Below are 22130 nucleotides of genomic sequence, written 5' to 3' on the forward strand. Positions count from 1 at the left end.
TCAGATAGAAACTGAGTCTCATGTAACTTTGTTCATTCCATATCAATGTTATGAATTAAACTTGTTTATAATGAAAAAAATAAAAAGAATTTCAGAATATTTCATTAAAACCATTGTTTGTATATGGGTGATACCTTAAGCCTATTCAAGTAGAGACACTTACATAGTAGAGTAGTACATATTTAACATAATTTAACATATTTATACATAATTAATCCTGACACATCAAAGAGCATACCCATTGTTATTTTGAGGTGCATCAGTTTCAGTAATTACCAGGAAAGTAAAAAGTAAAGATGTATTTCTAAAACATATTTCAGTGGAAAGGCACCTCAAAATGCTTCAGATCATAAAAACATCAAAACAAATGTGCAGTAAAATCATTAAAATCCTTAAAAACATAATTCAATTACACAAAAAAACATCAATGTCCCCACATTAAGCTGGATGTTAGCCATCCCTTTCTACTTCTAGTCCTAAAAAAAACATTTTCATTAGACAAATGCCAAACCATTTTTTGTAGGAGCTAAATGTATTACAAAGTTATTAAACAAAAGATGTGAAAATAAAGACTATAGTCAGTCCTCTGTGGAGCACTACCCCTCTGGCAGTCATAGGGACAGATGGAAGGGTGGAAGTTAGGGAAAACAAGCTTGAAAATGACAGCATAGGGAACTGGAGAAAATAAAACATTGAAAAACCAATAAAGCAAAAGTCTCACAACACTAACTTTCAAAAAGTCTTTTGGTCACTAAATCATATTTGTTCTTATCTTACTCTTAAGTCATGGTAAACAGTTTCTTCTCCTGCTAATTTAAATTTAAGATACCTTTAGTTCATTAATTGTTAACATTGTAATTGTCATTAAAATCAGGTAATTAAACATTACAAAGCTTTACAATTTATGATTTAAAAATTATGCAAGGATTATATTTTAATGTGTATACTGTTTGCAAACACATCAGTGTTTTTAATTGCACGCAGAGCAAATTTCAAGAACTTAACTAAAATAAACATATTAAGTTGTGCACATACAACTCAAAAATAACAATTTAAGGACAACCTTGCTGTAATACAGTCTAAATGTATGAAAAAATCCAAACTGGGTGAAAGGTTAGAGCAGTATTAGAATGTAAAAATAAAAATCTGGATGCGCTCCATGACCTGCCTGAATTTAGATCCGCCTTAAGCACTTTAGGTAAAACACTGGTCCTCAAACTCACTACCTGCTGCCAAAAATGTCTGGTGAGGTCTAAAGTGAGTAAAAAAAACCTGAAATTGTTTTTACGTCGAAGATGAGTAAAAACAAAGTAAATGATAAATTACCCAAAGTTACAGTATTTAATTTAATTTTCTTACGAAGCAAGCATATCTTATAGATCAGATCAAACTGTTGTTTGACAATTCTGATGTCAATGCTTTACTTACTACTCATGCATATGAACCACTATTAAGTTACTCATGCTTATGTGTAAAATAATAAATCCTTTTTGAAATGTAAAATCTACATTCATGTATCCTTTAAAACAGTGGGTCTATTCTTCCAAGTATATCCTGCTCAGTAGTATTCAGTGTAGAAACAAGTCTGAGCAGTTACTACAGTATAAATACTGTACGTTTTATTTGAGGACAGGACTTCTCTTTGGGCCATGGGAGCCTATTAGCCCTGCAGGGCTGCCTGCTCAGGCTTCAATGTGCCGCAGGCATAGACCCTCTGTCAGTTCTTCTGTGCCCTGCCTCCAGTCACTCCTTAAGGGAGATTTTCAAAGTGGTACATCTGTTATGTCACCAAGATGTCGGCGTTAAAGTGATAGAATACTAGATTTTTCAAAATGTATTTTAAGAAGTTAGGAACTTTATCCCCAGCTAAGCGATTACATAAATTATTTTGAGGAAAATTATCGATTGAGCAGTTTATCTGTCTGTCTGTCTGTCTTCACCTACCTACCTGTTTGTCAGTCTATCCATCCATCTTAAATAGTATAATTTGTCTTGGTAATTAGAGATAAAAACATGTGAGAGAATGTATGTTAGCGATAACCCTTAGTACAGTATAGCATGCAAAGTAAAGAGTTCCCTATAATCAGAGCATAAAAGAAGTTGAATTTTCAATTAACTTTTTCTGATAGTCCTCGTAGATACGAGCTTGATTAAAAAATATAATCCATTTTGAGAGGCATACAATTCACATCAGACAAAGAGGACATGTCCATAAGAAAAAGTGCACAAAGTAGGAAGTGCTGGGCTCTGTATCTCAATATTAGCAGTTCCAATGCTTCTATTTCTGTCTGATCTGATTTACAGATCAGACATGCTTCTGCCTGAGTCTATATTTTAGTGTCATGGTACTTTTAATTAAAAACGTTATATCTTTCACTTTTGATTATTCCTACTGTTTATGGAATTTTAATAACTCTGTTAGATATGATTAAGAAGAACATTAAGCTCTGATGTGAGACATGGAATACTGTAAACAAAATAACATATTGCACCAGCGCTCATCATGTGGGACTAGTAATTAGAAAATGGAAATGAATAATGTCACTTCTGATATTTTTCATGTTGTACTCAAGAATCCTGTATTAGAACCTTTCCCAAAGGTTTCCCCTCAACATTTCTGCAAAAAAAGAGCACACACTCATAAAACTATATCACAAAGGAGTTTGCAAGTAAGTTAATATTCATTTCAATGCATATGAGAAAAAAAGTGTGCCATGTTGCAAATGTATTTACGGGAACAGATTTCAAAGTGATGACATTGCAGCTTCTGTGTAATATGTGCAGAATTTATAAGCTAAGCTGGGGAGAACCAATATAAATGAAACATAGGTGGACCACATGCACATGAGAGCTTTTAAAGATTTTTGTATTGGAATGCATCAGTCACTGAGAACCAATAGACAGGACCCAGGTGCTGTGGGCGATCTTGGCTGTCCTCCATTTAGCTTGAACTGCTGCCAGAGTTTTAAATAAGTCAGTGGGTGGCAAAGATTCAAGGGGCATCCCTGTAAGGAGGGCAAATTTGAACTTCCTCTTTAATTGATTCAAACTTGAGGTTGCTAAGTAAATCACACACTCAATTAATAATGCAGTAATAGTAATGAAATCCTAAAGGGTTCATTTTAAAGAAAAATTTCCTTTTTAGATGAACTTAGAGGAATGTTTGTGTTCCTTGCTATTTATTTAAAATAAACCTTCACTGTTCATATTCTCTTTTCCTGCTAATTATAGTTTCCTTTAAACATTCAATAGTTGCTTTATATCTCTGTTTTAATAATCAATTTGAATTGTTTTGCTGAAAAGCACCAGTATTTGTTGCTATAATGTTTCTTGTATTTTAAGCTTCCTTGCCCTCTTTATGCTAAGGACTAAATTGAAGCCCTGCCCACATAAAGGAGGGCCCTCTGATGACCTAGTGTCATAACACTAATATTATATAGAAACAATGTCCTTATTTGGGATTTGATTTATCACATTCTCTTCCCCCCTGTGTTTGTCAGAGATTTGAATGTGATGCCAAATACGCAACCCTCTCCCAAGACAAAAAAAAAATATATATATATATATTTAAAGTATATATACTGTATACAAATATATGTAATATGAAAGAATACATATATATATATATATATATGTCATAATCTTGAGTAATTAACTTAGAATACTGTAATGAATTGTATTCATTTTAATAAATGTGTGAGCAAAGACTGACAGTTTAGATTGTTGTTTTCTTTTTAATTTACTTTGCAGGTCACTGCCTACAGCGTATGTGGCAATCAGGCTGTATCCAGTAATTATTCTGTCAAGCTGGACCTTCAAAATGTTCAACTACTGCTGCTCATGAATCTGCACTCCATTTACAAGTACCGTTAAGGTCAGTGGCGGAGCTAGAACATTTTCCTCAGGGTGGCCAGGCAGATCTCTTGCTAATAAATCCACATGCTTATTTAGCTATGTTTTTAAATTTAATAATTTGTGCTTCTGCAAAATTTAGAAATTAAATGGGTTGAGCAGTTATTCTTTCTCTTGAATTGCTTGTAAATGGCTGCAGAGAGATAATTTTCACCACCATAAAACACAAAAGCTATTGTTAAAAGAGCAGGAACTTCATGGACATATTTATGCTATTAGCACCATAAGCATCCGCTTCAGAAGACTGTTAAGCAATAAGACAGTAGCTGTTTCTAAATATGTGAACTTGTGCGTTGCCATGTGCTCGTGTGTGAAACATCATCAGCCTCAGCTGTAGTACTGTTCAAATTCACAAGAACACAAGAGCGAGAACGGACAAAGTCCCCCGATGTTGTTCTCCCTCTTTACCAAGTATGCATCAGTGCAGACTTGCCTGTTCTTGAGATTGACAGATTTCCCAGCGTGCACCGAGGAAGCAGCAGCTTACAGTGGAGCACTCACAAAGCTCAGACTATTAAGTTTAAAGATCTGTTTTCTGTTGGCATGCATCTATAAAAATATGTTTTAAGGTAATTTGAGGCAAGAACATTATACTTTTAAGCATCCCTATATGGCCCATTTACTGATTTAGAGCGCAATCTAAAAAAAGTTCCAATGTTGAGAGGACCGTGGCAACCAGCGGTCCTCCAAGGCTAACCGCAGCCAGTACCACTCCTAGCCTGTCTGCTGCAGCCCTCTCTCAGCATAGCTGTGTGTGAAGGACCGCTGGCTCTGATGCCAATTATTTGTTTTAATTGGCAAAATGTTAATTTGATTTGTGTTTATCTGACTGTGTTATTATCCCCCCACAAAATTATAAAAGTACGAATTGATTATTATCTAGAGACTATTAATAACAGGAGGTGAAATGCAGCTCCAGACAAGCTGAGCGTGTGGTGATGTCATGAGTATGCTTCTGTTCCAATTGACCCATATTTATGGTGCGTGCTCCCGTTCTCTCCAAAGCCATCCTTTCATGTGTTGTTGTCAAGAACATACTTTGCGAGGAGTCTGTACTCGCATTCTAGTGAATTGAGAAACAGCCGGTCTTTAGTCAAAAACTCCTCCAGATCTGATGCAAGACCCACTTCTTTGTGGCATATCACTATTAAGATGTACAACAACCTGTAAAAAAACTATAAGATACAAAAACATTTAATTTCCAGTTAATTCTTAACATTACATTATTTTTTAACTGAATTGAATTTAGTGTTACATTAATAATTCTCCACATTGAGAGGAGTCGACTGAGGTGGCTCAGACATTGGTTTGGATTTCCCTCTGGATGTCTCCCTTGAGAGGTGTTCCATTCATGTCCCATTTGGGGATACGCTGAAAGGACCATGTCCCTTGGCTGGCCCTGGAGCATCTCGAAGCTTCCTCTAGCAGAGCTCGAGGAGATGTCTGGAGAGAGGGATGTCTGAGAGTCTCTGCTAAGGACGGGTATCTTGATGTACTGTACATTTGTGTCAGTTTATGGTTAATATGCTAACAATTAGAGTCTCAAATTAGTTATGACTCTGCTACTATCTTCTATTTTAGAGGAAAACTAGTTACTCTGAAGAAGCTTAATTACATCCACATGGGAACAGCAAATCACCTGCTAGCGGTAGCTAAATCTGTGGCCAATGAATGGCCAGGGCCACCTCTGCTAATCCCCTAGCTCCTCTCCTGGTTGGCACGGCAGCCTCTTTCTGAAGAAACATAATATTGATTTTAGTTGCTACTGAAGTTAGAAACCTCCTTACCTAAAACTAAAAATTGGTGCAAAATGTTAAAACATTTAACTGGATTTTCTCATATGATTGTTGGCAATTTTTACAGTCTGGCTCAGAATCTACGCTCGGCTGCTAATCAAATCAAGACACCATGCAGATCATATCCAGGTCTTTGTATTGGACATATTTTTGTTTTGTTCACCAGAACCATTTTGATTTTATGACAGAAGAACAAGTAAATATTATCAAGTCGGAAAATTACTTTAGTTTTTTGGATGGATTTCAACTTCATCTTAGATGGAGCAGCTTGACAGATCTTATTTTGAAATGTGCTCTGGATAGCCATGAACTTTAATGTTTACTGCTTGCATAAATAGACATTCTTTTTTCTATTTATTTTTTTCCTCTGGAAATATTATTTAATTCTACATCGTGCTGTCTTTGACTTTTCCCAAAACACTGATGGTGGTTTTAAATGGCTAAGCGGTTGAAGTGCTTTCCTCTGTATATTGTTTTTATTGACTCAGACAGTTGAGGAGCACATAGTGAGAAACTTGAAGATCGAAAAGGGAGTGAGATAATACACCAGGGGTAGTTTATGCTTGGAGCCTTGTCGGTACTCACAGCACACAGAGCAAACACAGTGTCCAAGGTTCTTTTGTTTGTTTGTTTTCAAGATCATCAAAGTGTGTTTTTCCATTACAATGTTAGAAAAAATACAACAAATAAAGCACAGAAAAGAACAGAAGGTCAAATTAACTTAAATAAACAATTAGTTTTCAAATAGCCATCTAATTTCTTAAAAGAAAAAACTTTTATTAAAAAACTATTATAACACAATCCCCATTTCTTTTAATAAAAATCAACACAGTCAACTTCATGTTTTAGAAAATGGCTTTTATTTCCTGTAGCTAAATCATGGCTTGATTACAAACAGATTAAATAAACCCTTCAAATAACAGGAAGGAGATCTTTAAGCTTTTTAAACATGTCCAATGCCAATTTCAACTTCAAGGGACCTTTATATATATTTCATGTTAAGTTTTCCTTAGGCACAAACCAGTAGATCATATAATTAATAAATGGAACCTCATAGTAACATGGATAGAACCTGGCAACGTGAAATAGGTTAAATAAAATATCGAAAAGCTACACATACAGTTCCAATCTAAGGAAATATATGAATATAATATCTGAAGGTATATAAATGAAAGGTAGACTGCGTTTAGGCTTTGAGACTCTAGTAAGCCTCAAATGGAGAAACGGAAATGGTAGTTAATAGTGGCAGGCAATAAAAACTAACTCCTAGGTCAATTGTTGAAGAGGTCACAAAAGCACCAAGAAAAACAATTAAAGATCTGCAGGCCTCATTTACCTCAGTTAAAATTTCTTTAATGATTAAAAAATTAGGAACAATTCAGGCCAGTATGCCATTTTTGGGAGAATTCAAAGGCAGGCTGGGAAAAAAATTAAACCAGTATATTGTCAGTTAAACATGGTGGTCGTGGTAGTGGTATAATAGTCTGAAGCTGCTTTCTTACTTCATGACATCCGTATAGTAGAACACATACTATTCTCAACTGGAACATCCTACAGGAAAATGTATGGTGTTTAATCCATCTTTAACCTCAAACTTATTTCAATTAGCAGGATAATGATCCAGAAAACAACAGTGTAATTGGCTTATATTACACAAAAAAACTACTACAAAAGACACTTAAAGAACTCATTTACAGGTCTAACAAATGCATTGTTCTCACAAAGATTTTTGGATTGCATTTGTGGCATAACTGTTTTGATAATTTAATTTAATGTCAATACGCGTGGTAATGTAAATACGTGTGATAATGTAAATACGTGTGGATGTTATGTGATTTTTTTAACTTTTTTTTATCTTATTGTGTTGTGACTGTCACTATGTGTAAAGCTGCTGCTACACTACAATTTCCCAGCTTGGGATAAATAAAGTAAATCTATTCTATCTATTCTATTCTATTCTATTCTATTCTATTCTATTCTATTCTATTCTATTCTATTCTATAAGAAAAATCTCCATGTGACGGTTTTGATCTTATTATTCAATCCAGTGGTGTTAAGTCTAACTGAAAATAGTTTTGAAAAAAAGAAAAAACCCAAAAGAAAACAAACAAACAAACAAACAAAAAAAAAAACAGCACATATTATTAAATTATCAACATCTGTAATGTTTTATTCATGGACTTCCGTCTAGACCTCAGTAAAGCTTCCATTAATCTCATCTACTGAAGGACAGCCTTGATTTAAGACCTTCATCTGATAATATGTAAACAAGAACACCCTGAAAAGTGTGTGGGAGATTTATGTCTATATCTTATGTATTTTATTTATATAATATAAGTATATAAGTATAAAAATATTTATATATACATATATTTATATATATATATATATATATGATTTTTTTTTTTACTGATATTAATTTTATTTTATTATATTCAAGAAGTTAATTTGGCCAGTAAACACATGAATATTGAAATTAATTAGGTAAGATATCAAGGATTTTAATTTTAAAATCTATTTTGTTTACTGTTTTATATTTATTGGATCAAGAAAAGGTATTTATTTGAGCATATGTAAGAACCCCCAGGTGTTTTGATTGCATGGAGTGTAGAAACCAAGGCCACACAAGAGCTGTGAGCTCTCCGTTGCGCTACTCTGAATTACCTGTCAGCATCGATTACAGAGAGACTGTGTGGATGGGATCTTGGATTTTCTCTCCCTCAGAATTAAGATAAGCTCCTGCCTGCCTGTTTGAGTTGCCCCTTCTTGACCCACCTGTTGAGTGTGATGTGAGATGTGTGTTCTGCCACTGTGGCCATATTATCCTCCAGCAATGCACACAAATGCACTCCTGCCATGCTGGCAGCACTCACTGTCCTCATCTGTTTCATTTCTCCTCATCACCCCTGCTCCCTGTCTCCTCCTCTCACCTTTTGTTTTCAGTCCCTTGTTTTTCTCCTCTTATCCATAACCTCTCTTGCAAAACTATCTGCCTGCTCTTATTCAACCTCATCTCTGTCCTCCAACACCTTGCCAACAATAAATTCCAGAGAGAATTTTCTCCTTCTGGCTTTATCTCTGCAGAAATAAGACATTCTACTTTTGCAAATTGGATGTGTAAGAATTTAAATGGGCCATATAACAGGTCACTAGACTGCACAGAATTATCTGCCATTTCAGTTTAGATTTAGAGTATCTAATCCATATTTTGTGGATGGAACTTCTGGGTTAGGTTCAAGGTTGCGATTTTACACCTTTTATATACCAGTGTTTTTGTTTTGTTTTTATTGTACACATTTGACAGTGATTTCAAAAGCTTTTCAGAGTACAAGTACTCTGACAGGGTATTTTTGGGGTCTTTACAGTGCTAAACAGTGAAAGCTCTAGCTGTGTCTTGGACCAAAAGGTTTACACTGTGCGTTGAATTGACCGTGAAACAATAAATAGAAGGAGCGTCATTAACATGATAATTAAAAATTGATTTGGACAAAAGTGGAGCATTTATAAATATTCTATATGTACCCTTAACTCCACGTTTATAAAAAGAAAGTAGGAAAAAAAACTGGAAAACTGAAGAATTGTATGAAAAATTTAAAATGTTTTACCACTTCAACCGGAAGTCCAATATGAATACCCCCTGCATAACAATTGATGATATATGCACCTATAAACAATGTATCTGTTAATGTTATAATGCTTTTACTCACATAAAATTGTTCTATAGACCATACATGACCTTTGTTAGTTAATAGTTTATTATTTTCTTTGATCCAGCCGATGCCCCTCAGGGCAGCGCTAGACTTAAAGGTTTTTAGATTAATTTTAGCTTGACGCCTGGGAACTTCTTTTCAATATCTTAGCTTTCCCTAGAACTATTCATTTCTGGACTGAGATCTCTGATGTCTCTCCAGGTATCTGTTGGAGCCACTTCTCCAGTGAGGGGGTTACTGTTCCAAGTGCTCTACTGACCACAGGCACTACAGTGACCTTCACCATCCATGCTGTTTCTAGTTCTTCCCTGAGCCCTTGGTATTTTTCCAATTTCTCGTGTTCTTTTTTTCTGTTGTTTCCATCATTTGGGACAGCCACTTCCATCAATACAGCCATCCTCTGCTGCTTATCAGGGATCACAATGTCCGGTTTCCAAAAACCATTATGTCTGTTTGTATCTAGAAAGTCCTTATCAAAGTCAGAATCTTATCTATGAACATTCTCCGCCACCTTGGGAGGCGGCTGCCATTTTGTCCTGGGGGTCTCCAGTTTGTAATCTGCACAGATATTTCTGTACACTATACCAGCCTCTTGGTTATGACATTCAATGTATTCCTTTCCTGCCAGTATCTTAAACCCTGCTGTGAGATACCTCCTTGCATAGCCTGCACCTGGGATCTTGCCTGGTATGGTAGATCTGGGTCTCTGTTGCTCTGGTACTCTAGGCCTGCTCCTGTGCTGCCATGATCAGTGCTTCTGTGCTGAGCCACTTCAGCTATCTGTCATTGGTACATCCAGTGCAAGGGCTTTTCCTCCCATGATGGTTCCATCAGTTCCTTAACGTCCAGCTTCCACTGTCTAGGACATTCACTAAGCATTTTGCCCCTTGGGCTCATCTTTCTGATGTATTCTTGGAGCTTAGATGTTTCATCTTTATTGTTGGCCCTGATGCTTACTATGCCACTGCCTCCTTCTTTTTTTTTTTAGTGCACAATCTGTGAACATTGGATTTGGGGTGAAACCCAAAATGCATGGTGAGTAGCCTCTGTGTTTTAAAATCAGTGGCACTAATTTCCATCTTAGGCCATCTTATTATCCCAGTAGGGTTTCTGATAACTAGCAAGGAATAGCTGTTGATTACTTACATCTTGTTTTTACATTTGACTTCTCAGAACTTACCTTACTTGTTGCAGGTATTTGTCTGTTGCTGCTTTCCTTGTGGCCTCTTCTTGGTTGCCATTTGACTGTGGCATTCCAAGGTACTCTTCTACATCTGCTATTCTTCCCTCTGGGAATGTTATCCCCTCTGCGTGAATTACCTTCGCTCTCCATATCACCATCTGATCACAATTCTCCATGACATTCTAATGTCCCTGATATCAGGGAAAGGCCGATACATCAGCCAAATAACATTTCTGACCATCAGGTTTCTTTTATTTTTCTCTTCCAAGATGGGGGCAGGGTGCTTTCGAGGATTAGACATGCTTTCTAGGAGTGACACAGTGCAATTGGAGGTGACCGTGCCTGAGATGAACTGAATAAATGATTCAGATTAACAGTTTATTTATATTTTTTATTGACAGCAATTTTAATTACTGATACACAGTATAATAAACAACTAAACCTAAAAAAATGCACTGTAATTTGCAGAGACCAAACTACCAGGCCTACACTATCCCTGTTGATACTTTACACGTGTTATAAAAGTGCAGGTCAATGCATAAAACTTCAGTAGCTGGGTGCACCCCATAGTTTATATATTTTTCAAATTATATTTTTAATCTCTTTAGCCAAAACTCATCCATTTAAGTATTTATATGGACAAAAAGGAAATGCATTGGCTAAATGCTGTACTTACAGTAGCTTTTTACAGATCCAAAATAATGCACGTATCTATGGAGAAAGAAAAAATCAGATGCTAGGATAAAAAAACCCATCCCTTTTTGACCCATATATTGTATATGCACCACGGCGTGCTGCTTATCCAGATTTTGTTATTTTTTTGCTGAAGTAAACACCCTGGGGTTTCTGGCTACCAGCTCTTATGTTTTTTTAAAAATCCCCCCACAGATGTTAAACATAATCCATGCTGAACTATCTGTCTGAAGACTTGTTGAGATATGGCAGCTAATGCTGGCTGCTGTCTTGAAAGAATATGTGGTAGAATTATTGCGATACATAGGCAAAACCTGTTCATTGCAAAAGTTAGTCTCAGGTGTTGTGCAATAATTACGGATTCAATACCCACCTCAGTGTAAGTGGTGAACATGTTCATTAAAAAAAAATAACATTTGAACTGTCATATATTGTTCTGTGAACACACGTCCAACTGGCTGTGTGTTAGGGAAACAAATGAAAGTGTGAATCAAGCCCAAATCTTGGTCAAATAGAAAACTCTGTAGATACAGCACAGGCTCTCACCACCACGGGTGGTGGGCCTCATTAGAGACGACAATGTCCAGGACTAAAGAAAGGAAGTGGAGCCGCTGGTGGGCTGGTGCAATGATCACAGCCTGATTCTGAATGTTGAGAAGATGAAGGAGATCATCGTCGACTTCAGGAAGAACTGGCCTAACTATGCTCCACTGTTCATCAACAGCTCAGCTGTAGTGGTGGTCAGCAGCAGCAAATTCCTGGGGGTGCACATCACAGACAACCTCACCTGAACTCTAAACACCTCCTCACTGATCAAAAGGGCCCAGAAGCCCTTGTACTTCCTCACGACCTTCTACAAAATCACCATAGAGAACTTTCTGACCAGCTGTCTCACTGTGTGGTGTGGAGGCTGCAGCTCCTCAGACTGGAAGAACTTGAGAAGAGTGGTGAGAACAGCAGAAAGGATCATCGGGGCTCCACTCCCCTCCATTATAGACATTTCATCCCAGCGGTGTGTGTCCTGAGTCTGTAACATCATTAGTGAAGCCTATTTTATCTAAGTATAAGATATATGGAATAAACTCACCTTAACTTCCATTCCAAATAGAAGAATTTATCAACATAAATCCTTAAACTCAAACTCAAACATATTTCACTTAAAAACTTGAGACCAATTACTGAATCTCATCTAAACTAAGCTACTATATACACAAAGAAGGGATAAAAAGAAATGGCCGAAAACCATTGATGCAATGTTACCACAGTTCAGCATTTTATGTTTTGAGAATCAAAGTTTATTTGAAACATTTATAATGAATAAGTTAGTGCATGTGCACATGCAAATCCTCGAACAAAATGGAGACTTTTAATTGCATGCAACCCATCAACAACAACACATATTCTAAGAAGGGCTTGAAGAACAAAAGAACCTGCAAAGGTCAGGTCTTCTCCCATGTCATAAACTTGACCTTTTGGACTGAGCCAAATAGGAATTGTCATGACAAGCAGATATTACTGGAAATGTTTACTCAGAAGCACAATGGGGTATGCTCCAACCTTATCTAGGGAGCTTTTTCTTGGAACATTTAAGCTTTAAGTTGTACAGGAGTGACACAGCACAGTTGGCTATGAGGAGGTGGTTCAATTATGATCCTTCACTGTGCAATGATTGCTGAGTCTTTAAATAGGACAACACTGCAGTTCAAAACATTAATCTGACAAGGCATGTTTTCCGCAAAAAAATAAAAAATCCTCTTTTGAACAACCTGCATGTTCTCCTGATTAAAATCACTTTAAAAACCTTCTGGAATGGATGAAACTCTTGAAGCCATGTTCAGCACCATAAGTAAGTTCTTCAAAAAATAAAAAGATAATTTAGATCTCTCATGACTGAGTACTTTGATAGATTTAAATATATTAGGATTTAATTAATCATAGACAGTTATTCTGCAGCAAAACAACAGGTTAGTGTTTTGAAATAAAATAAATATTTATGTCTTTTACTCTTTTTCCTCAAATTTAGAAACTTGAAGTTTAAGTGGTTAAAATTTAGCAGCAAAAATGTGAGTAGACTTCTCCTAACTTGCTACATTTAACTTGGAAAAGTTGAGTGGATGGCCTAATGCTGTCTCTTTTTGAAGAAATTAATTTTGAATTTTGCAGAGGTGAAAAACAATGTAGAATTGACCTTGATACCTACCACATTACCATCAATTGAAACCATAATTTATATTTAAACTAACTCTTATTTCCTCAAACACAATGTCTGATACATTTAATGATCAAAGGAAGAATAAGGGACAGAAGCAATTTGAAGGACCTTTTACTCCAGCTCCCCTTTGATCAATTTTGTGACATCTGAATAATGTAAAGCTCTTTAAGCTGTGGTTCAGACAAACAATTTATGAGTCTTCTGAGTTCATTTCCTATTCATTACCAATGAGGGAGCTCCAGGCTGTGTATCAGTTTGACACTGCAGTAAAATATTGGTTCTCTGGCTTGGAGAGGTAGTTAGTCAGCTCTTGGAGTTTGATTATTCTCCCTAATACCGTTTGAAAATGATGTGTGACCACGTAGTGTTCCTAAACTATTTGGAAAGGTTTCATCAAGGAAAAGAAGTTGGTCCTTGAAGGAGCGCTTTCCATAATTTGTGGGGCTTCAGGTCTAATGTTGAGTAGATGAGAGGTTTGTGAATAGTAGTCTGAGATCTGATATAATTTCAGCATAGGGCTGATTACCGTCTCAATAGTGTGCTGGCTTTTCAATATGTTGGGTTAAGGAGACACAGGGAAATTGCATCTTTAGATTTCTCAGGAGGGATTTCATCTTTACTTCCACTGATTTGACTTTTCACAGTAAGAGATGAAAAGATAGGACTTGATGTGGTTTTCATAATACCGAATTTTGAATAAAAGGCTTTTGATAGAATTAAATAAGAGGTGATTTGCGTTCAGCAAAAGACATTTCACCTACCCGTAATAAAGCACGATATGCAACATCGGGAGAAACCTTGTTGTATTTTCTGATTATCTTTGTCATATTTTCATATTTTTTATGCAAACATAACCATTTATGTATCCACACAGCACAAAGTCATTATGTATGATGCTTTATGGAAAAGGGTTTAAGAAGACTAAGATATTTTTAGGGACTGCAGCATGCTCATTTCGTGGCAGGAGCCAATCTCTAAGTATGACAGTAACTCAGGTACTAATTTTCACATCCCCTGCCTTTATCTGCTTGTCTCAAACATGCCATGTAATTGTGTCCTCGTCGAGCCATATTGTTATCATACTTAGAGCCCCTAATCCCCTCTGGTAATCCCATCGACTTCACTACAACCATAAACTCTCTGGTTGAGCTTTCCTGAACAGCTGTCAGCTGCTCACATTTCACTGTCAGACTGTTTCGGACAAAATAAGAGGTTATTAGCAAGGTGTAATCTACAAAGTATTTTTTATTAGCTTCTGTTGACTGAGTAAGTGTGCCTTTATGAAGATTTGACAATGTGTGAGGTGTGAGGAGAGCGGCTCTGTAATTGGATTCATATGGAGATGATCATTGTACCCATTAGTGCCATTTGTGTACAGTGATGTAGGCTCAATCTTTCATACCCTCTCATTGCCTCCTCCTTTCCCCTTGGAAATCAACAATTATCTTCTGTAAATTGATTTCTTCAACCCACCAAGTTTCACATCAAACACTGGGACATAAAAATCATCTCACTTTGGTTTATAGCGTGCACAAGCTTTTACCTCTGTCGTTACCAATTCCTTTGTGCAAACACACATCTTGATCCTTCGGAAAATCAGAACATATCGTTCCTTTCATGTTCTCTGGCCTGTAATCCTTTTAATTATATTTTCAATGCTCTGATTTAGCTCCTTGTGTTTGAACTTCAGTAGGATTAAATTACACTGATAAGGACCCAATAAATATGTGGCTATTCTTGATAACTAAAAGTCAAAACTATTCTAAGGGTCTGTGCATGATTCAATTGAAAGAAAAAAAGATTTTGAAAAAAGCTCTTATGTAGAAGAAAAAAATACTCTTAAATCATTTCTGAAGGTAAAGGCTGAAATGCATCTTTGGACAGAAATATTAATTTCTCTACATTATTTTTTAATATAGGGATTAATTAATGCAAATGAATATGGAGGCTATAGATTAATGTGGTAGAGTTCTAAACATCCTCTTATCTCCCCATCCGTCCGTCCGTCCGTCCGTCCGTCCGTCCATCCATCCATCCATCCATCCATCCATCCATCCATCCATCCATCCATCTTCTCAGGGACCCTATCCAGCTCATTCCAGGGACATGGTGTCCAACAAAAATCCTTGAGGGGAAGGTACACTGAAACCTTTTTCAGGTAAAATGTATCTGAATCAAAGGGCTGAATTACCTAAAGGCATCATTATTTCATTCAATGTGTTTTGAAGCAGAGACACATTGAAAAAGGTTCAGGATAAAAGCTGTTGCTTTTACGCATCTTCTAAAGGGGATTGTATATGGATCCAGTATAGATCCATACTGGATTGCTTTGAATATGGGAAAGGCTAACTCTGAACCACCTCAGCTACTTATTTTTAATACTGAGGAGCAGTGACTGTCTGTGCACAAACCGGATAAGTTAGCCTTTGATGAATGAAAAAATAACCCTGTGTATGGATGCTGTTTTTCTTAGAGGAGCAAATACCAACTATGTGGTTAAATTAACTTAGCCTGCCAGTTGCGGCTTTAAACTATTTTACGATGGACAGACTCTCAGTCAGTCCTTGACATGCTCATAAGTTTGTGAAATGTGGTTGGAGGACTTTATCCAGGCACAACAATCTGGGGTGTGTAGCTAAAAGATGTTTGCTCCAAAAAATTTTGGTAAATTGTAATTCTGCTTATTTACATAGGGCTGCACATTCCTATTAATATATATAGCCTAAAACTTTAAGCATATAACATTGAAATTTCCCATTTGAAGGGAAATCCCCTAGTAGTTCTATCTGACATCAAACATATATCTTAAACTTCTATGTTTTTAAAGAAAGCTATGAAGATTACTCCAACATTTCTCAACCTTGCATAAACTTAAGGAGTCCAACTACGAGCTACAGCAATTGCACTAAAATGACTGCCATAAATCCTGCTTAGAACAAGTTTAAATGGCATGCAGTAGACACTGCAAACGATGTGGAGGTTGAAATAAAACAGTTTTGTTTGAGAAGGACATTCATTATTTTTTGTGTATTTATTTATGTATTGTTTTTAAATTTCTTTAAGCAGGTTAACATATTAGATTTTTACTTGTCTTAAGGAAACACACCCCTACCTCCCCACTTCCTGGCCAGGGATTAACAGCCAAGATGTGGCCAGGACTATACAGTATCTATCTAATGTATATTGGTAACATTTTAAATGTTGAATGATTTTTGAATCATTCTTTTATGTAGTGTTGATAAGCAGAATATGCAATTCTTGTTTTGGTTAAAGTATCACAAAGAATGACACAGTATGATTCCATAGGCTTCGGTAGCTAGAGATTTTTTTTTAGGAAAAAAATCCCTGTAAATTGTTTTGTTTGGAGAATTAAAGAGGAAATCCACAGCAGGCTAGAGCTCAAACTCTGCATTGTTTGTTTCTTATCTTGAACAGCTTGGGATTTCATTACATACAGCATGTTCACACACACTGTCCAAATGCTGAGAGAAAGCCAAGTGTCTTAATAAAGTACAACCACAAAGACTTTTGGTTGACAAGTCTCATGGGAGAAGTAAAGGAGTTTATATGTAATGTGCCAGAGGTAGGACGTGCTCTGTGGGTGCGTGAGGCTCCCATGTGTTGTTTAGGATGCAGTTTAGACCTCCAGTCTGTTGCTGCCTCCAGGCTGCCCAGGCTCAGCTCAACTCCACAGGCACTCTTTCTCTCTTTGTTTATCCATCTTGCCTCCACAGATTCCCACAGCAGAGAGAAGAGCCCTGACCACTACTCAAAGAGCCGATGTTTGATGTAGCCTGCTAGAAGCAATGAAAATGGGAGCCTTTACAGAAACTGTTCGTTTATGTGGTTAGGATCATCTTTTTTTTATCATGACTCTAAGCTGTGACAGCAATGTTTCGTCTCTTTTTTAGTTTGTACTATGTATGTTAAATAGAGTGAAATAGAATCTGTGCTTTTATGTGAGGCAACTTGAAAAAAAAATGCATTTATAATAAATGTACCTACATGTAAAAACTAAATAAGAGACAATCCAATAAAACTTCCTCACGAGGGGAATGAACTGTGAAGCTGTGCAGGCTCCTTTTCATTCTCAAAAATTCACATATGAAACAGCCTGCAATATGACAAAGAACGACATGGAAAGAGATCAGCACCCTACAAAGTCTAGCTCTTTTTGTCCCTTTTGTTCAGACTTGGATATGATATTGCAAAAAAAGGTAAAAACAATCCACTGGACTTGGTATCTAAGTTTGAAGATGTTTCGCTTCGTATCAGGGAGGCTATTTCAATTCAATGGGAGGTTGAAATGATAGCGGGCAGGAACCAACTCTATTGCTGCATTGTAGGTTTTTGGGAGCTGAAACCTGAGTATACACCCCTCTCCCCACCCCCCCGTTTGACTCAGGTTTCAGCTCAGTTTTTTTGGAATGACTATGACCTGGATGACTTAGAATCTTCACCAGTATATTGGATATGACACTTCAACCGATGGAAATTACTTTTTCAGTTTCAGTCTGGCTGTTCACTTGTCAGGTTTGGAGAAGCTAGAAATCATTAGATCACCGTAGATTTCCCTGTTAATAAGATGTTGGGTGAATATTAGACTGGATTGAGCAAGCTGTTATATCCACAGGAAAACACAATAACTGAATGAAGACATTGTTCAGAGTCATTACTATTGCTACCCACCCCCTTACCAACTTAACACTTATGTAAATTTACCTTCCCTTTGCCATTTCTCATTTTCTTCAGAATATTGACAAAGATCAAGTTTTGCCCTTGCCAGTAAAAATGGAAGTAAGAACCCATCCTATAAATATTTCATAAATCCCTCTGTAGCAATTAGCTACTGTGACTGATACTGCCAAAAAGCAAGCAAGCCAAATAAGCTTTGTCATCATAATAAACCTTACCATGTCAGTGATGCTCTGTCTGGTCTTTGGGGGAATGGCCTGGCTCTCACTCAGGGGCCTGTTCTGTCTGCACTGTTGGGTTTCTGTTGCCATCATCTTAGCTGTTTGTCTTACTCATAGTTTCAGCACTAACATTCCCATCTTCCCTGCAAAACCAGAAGCGGCATTAATGAGAAGAAGGGCACAATTACAAGATTTATTCAGTGCTTATCTGACGATATTTCATATATTCGTCATATTCTGCATTTTTTATGAGTTGGCATTGTTTAATAGTTGCTTTTAATTCTTAATGCTAGACTTTTCCATATTTGGCTCTGAAGGTTGTGTTTAACATACTAAGGAGGACATAGAAAAGATTTGCTTATAAGATATATATTAGCCAATGTGCTTTTCTACAAGCTGGGCCTCAACCCTTATTTGCTTCTGATGTGAAATAAATGAAAGACTTCTTAATTTGTGTCTTGATCGATTCACAGCTTTATTCGCAGCTGAATTAATGCAGAGAATTTTAGGAGCAGGAATCGTCCTGGTTAACTTTTGGGCCACACTTCAATCAGAAATCTTTAAAGAGAAATACATTTTATTCCCCTCCCATACATGCTAATTATTAAATTAACTAATATACTGCTTTTCTATTTGTACCACCCAATTGTACCCTATCTGTCCCATTCACCCAACCGGATTCACAATATTCACACACTCATACTCTAATAAAACAATCATACTGGTGTCAAAAGGTGGTAAAAAGAAGAAATTGCGCTCCAACTTCTCAATTGGATGTCAACTAATCTTTCACCTGAGCCAAAGCCAGCCCATAGCTATTACTGTTGGGGTTTTCTTTCTCTGTTTATTTTTATTAAAAATGTGTATTTCCTTTATCTTAAACATAAAAAAAAACTGTTAAAGAGGAAGTTCTGAAAAATCTAATATTTTAAATGAGCAGGCTGTATGTAGAATGCATGCTAAAAAATAGTGTTGATTAAAATGATTATTTCAAACTAACTTTTTTAAGTAAAATCACATCTGCATAGACCTTCTAAAGGGGCCTTCTGCTTATAATAGGTGTATCGTATTCTTATTTCTGAAACGTAATATTTTTCTATGTGTGAGTACATTTATCAAATCTTTGTGGGTGAGTGACACAAGTAAGAATCTTTGATAGTTATCACTATGCAGCAGACCTGCCCCGAGACTCAGAGGGAACATAGGCCAGTTAGCCTATTGCAGTATATTTTTTACAGTAGTTTGAACCTACATATGTTAAGCTACGACCTGCATGCTGAGATAACACGTTTCCTCTCTTATGCTTGCTGTGGTCCACATCGACACACCAGGTTGACACAGCAGAGGAGAAAGGACTGTGGTGAAAAATAAATATGCAGCAAACTGTGCATGCCTTTTCAAGGTTTTAACAAATATGTTGCATCTTCCCAGGTGCAGAGGTATGAGTCATTCACGAGTATATAAGCTTAGTACATCCCTACATGTCCTATCTTCCCAAAGCTTCTTCAATATATTACAGGGACAGATGTGTCAGGTGATGAGAAAAAAGTCAAGCGACTTACACCAATCATTTGCTGCTTGACATCTTGAGGGTTCAGCAGCATCATGTTAAATCTGGGATATATTGAGGTAAAGTGTTGCTCGGGTTTTCTTTGAAAGGACAGACCTCTTCCCACACATCAGCTGTTAAATTCACTGAACTGAAAATCAGTTCTCCACTTCCTTAAAGACTCTGCCATGTGTGCCTGGCTAGCATGTGTGAAAATGTTCCATTTTTGATTAAGTGTTTCTTGCATTATATTCCTCTGGGTTCTCTTCATATTTGGTAATGCTTTGTCTTCCATTGGTTTGCAGCTTATGGCTTGAGTGCTCTGGCAATTTCTGCAGCTATTCAGTAAAACCACAGTGAGCTACTGTACAGCAAATGTTTAAGCTTAGGCAGAGTTGGCCTTGGAGGTACCAACAGACACTCATCATGGATCTTGGAGTTGGGTGATCAGTTTTTCTTTTTTGAGTTGTTTCCCTTATAAGAGGTTATGAGAGGTATTGTGTTAGTAATTGTACAAACTAAAACAAACAAGAAAATGTCAACAATAATATACGAAATGTAAATCTTTCCATCCATACAGTTCATCATCTTTATTTGTCTCTGGCAATCACCTTGGACAAGTTGCTGGTCTGAGATGTCAAAGAAAATATATTACTCTAGGGTTTGGGCCATGGCTCCAATCGAATTTTTTGTAGGTCTTGGTGGATTATACATGTGTACCAAATTTCATGATTCTTAGTCAAGCAATTATATGGGGTTGATTTTCTAATTTTATGACAAAAAGTCAGAATTTAATGGTTAGCCACAGCCACATTCTTTAATGTAAAAAAATACTTTGTTAACTTTTCATCCCCAATGCATGAAATCTATGCATAGTGAATTTGAAGATTGTAAATCAAACACTCTAAGAGGAGCTTGCTCAAAGCTCCTCCTAGCATAATTGAGAAAATGGAACATTTAATCCAAAATGCCTGCCTTCCTGTGGGGTTTGGATCATGGCTCCAATAGACTTTTTTGTAGATCCTGGATTCCTACACGTGTGCCAGATTTCACAATCCTAAAAGTATGTGAAAAGCCTGGCTTGGGGCTGGGGTTTTTCAGTTTTTCTAGGGAACTAGAAAAATTAAGCCAACAAATGTTGAGCTGGATTCCTTTGTGGGGTTGGACTAGTATCTATCATAGTCATTCTGGTGCAGATATAATGATCTATGTGGAAATTACAGCAAAACATATGATCATGGCAGAACACCTCTCTTTGCCATGGAAACAGCTTTTAACTAAAACTCTGTGTCTTAAACAAAGTAAGAACAACATGGTATCTCCCTTCTGACTTAGTTTCAAGTAGATGATGTAAATGTCAGAAAAGGACCCTCCCAAGTGAAGAAAGTGTCTCTCTTCTCTCAGGGGCAAGGGCATCGATGATGTCATAATTTGATTGGCCAGAACCCAAAGGGGCTCAATACCACCAAACCTGGTTAACTTTGGATCTAACTTTGGGGCCTGACCACGCCCCCTCAACATAACTTGATAACTTTTATACTCCTTTGCCTTAACTACATATAGACCAAGTTTGAAGCCATCCATCTACTCCCGCTTATTCTGTCAGGGTCGTGGTGGGGCTGGTCTCCATCTCTGGCAGTCTATGGGTGAGAGGCAAGGTACACCCTTGACAGGTTGACAGCCTGCCCCAGGGCAACAATTTTTTCAATTCAGTTTATTTATATAGCAACAATTCACAACACATGTCATCTCAAGGCACTTTACAATTCACCAAATCATACAGTCAAATTGATTCAAAGTTTTCTATCTAAGGAAAACCAGTTGATTGCATCAACTCATTGACTCGAAGGAAATCCCTCACACTAAGCATGCTTGTAGTGACAGTGGAGAGGAAAAACTGCCTTTTAACAGGAAGAAACCTCCAGCAGAACCAGCGGCCATCTACCGAGGCTGTCTGACGGGGGATTCAAGGAGACAGAAGCAGAGATAGAAAAGGCAACTGTAAACCAGCTTCACAGGCAGCTGCATCCAGTAAACACACAACCAGGGCAGATGAGCTCAAGGGCCAGCTCCCATTTTAGAGGATGAAGAGAGAACATCCAACCAGTCACAGTCAGAGAAGAAGGATTACACTGAATGGGCCAATCTTTAACATCTAT

General features: G+C 37.0%; 1 protein-coding gene across 2 annotated transcripts in view; it reads left to right on the forward strand.

The window, feature by feature from the left end:
- elfn1 (extracellular leucine-rich repeat and fibronectin type III domain containing 1) overlaps nt 1-22130 on the forward strand; it is a 94978-nt gene that overhangs the window by 20379 nt on the left and 52469 nt on the right. The window contains exon 2 of one of the 2 annotated variants that reach the window (XM_015374701.1): nt 3751-3874. The exons of the other annotated variant lie outside the window; for it this stretch is intronic. The gene's annotated coding sequence lies outside the window, so the exon portion shown is untranslated. The remainder of the gene's footprint in view (nt 1-3750; nt 3875-22130) is intronic. 2 annotated transcript variants of the gene reach the window in all.

The sequence above is a fragment of the Cyprinodon variegatus genome, unplaced genomic scaffold (genome assembly GCF_000732505.1).
Source record: "Cyprinodon variegatus isolate N-32 unplaced genomic scaffold, C_variegatus-1.0 Scaffold108, whole genome shotgun sequence".
NCBI lineage: Eukaryota > Metazoa > Chordata > Actinopteri > Cyprinodontiformes > Cyprinodontidae > Cyprinodon > Cyprinodon variegatus.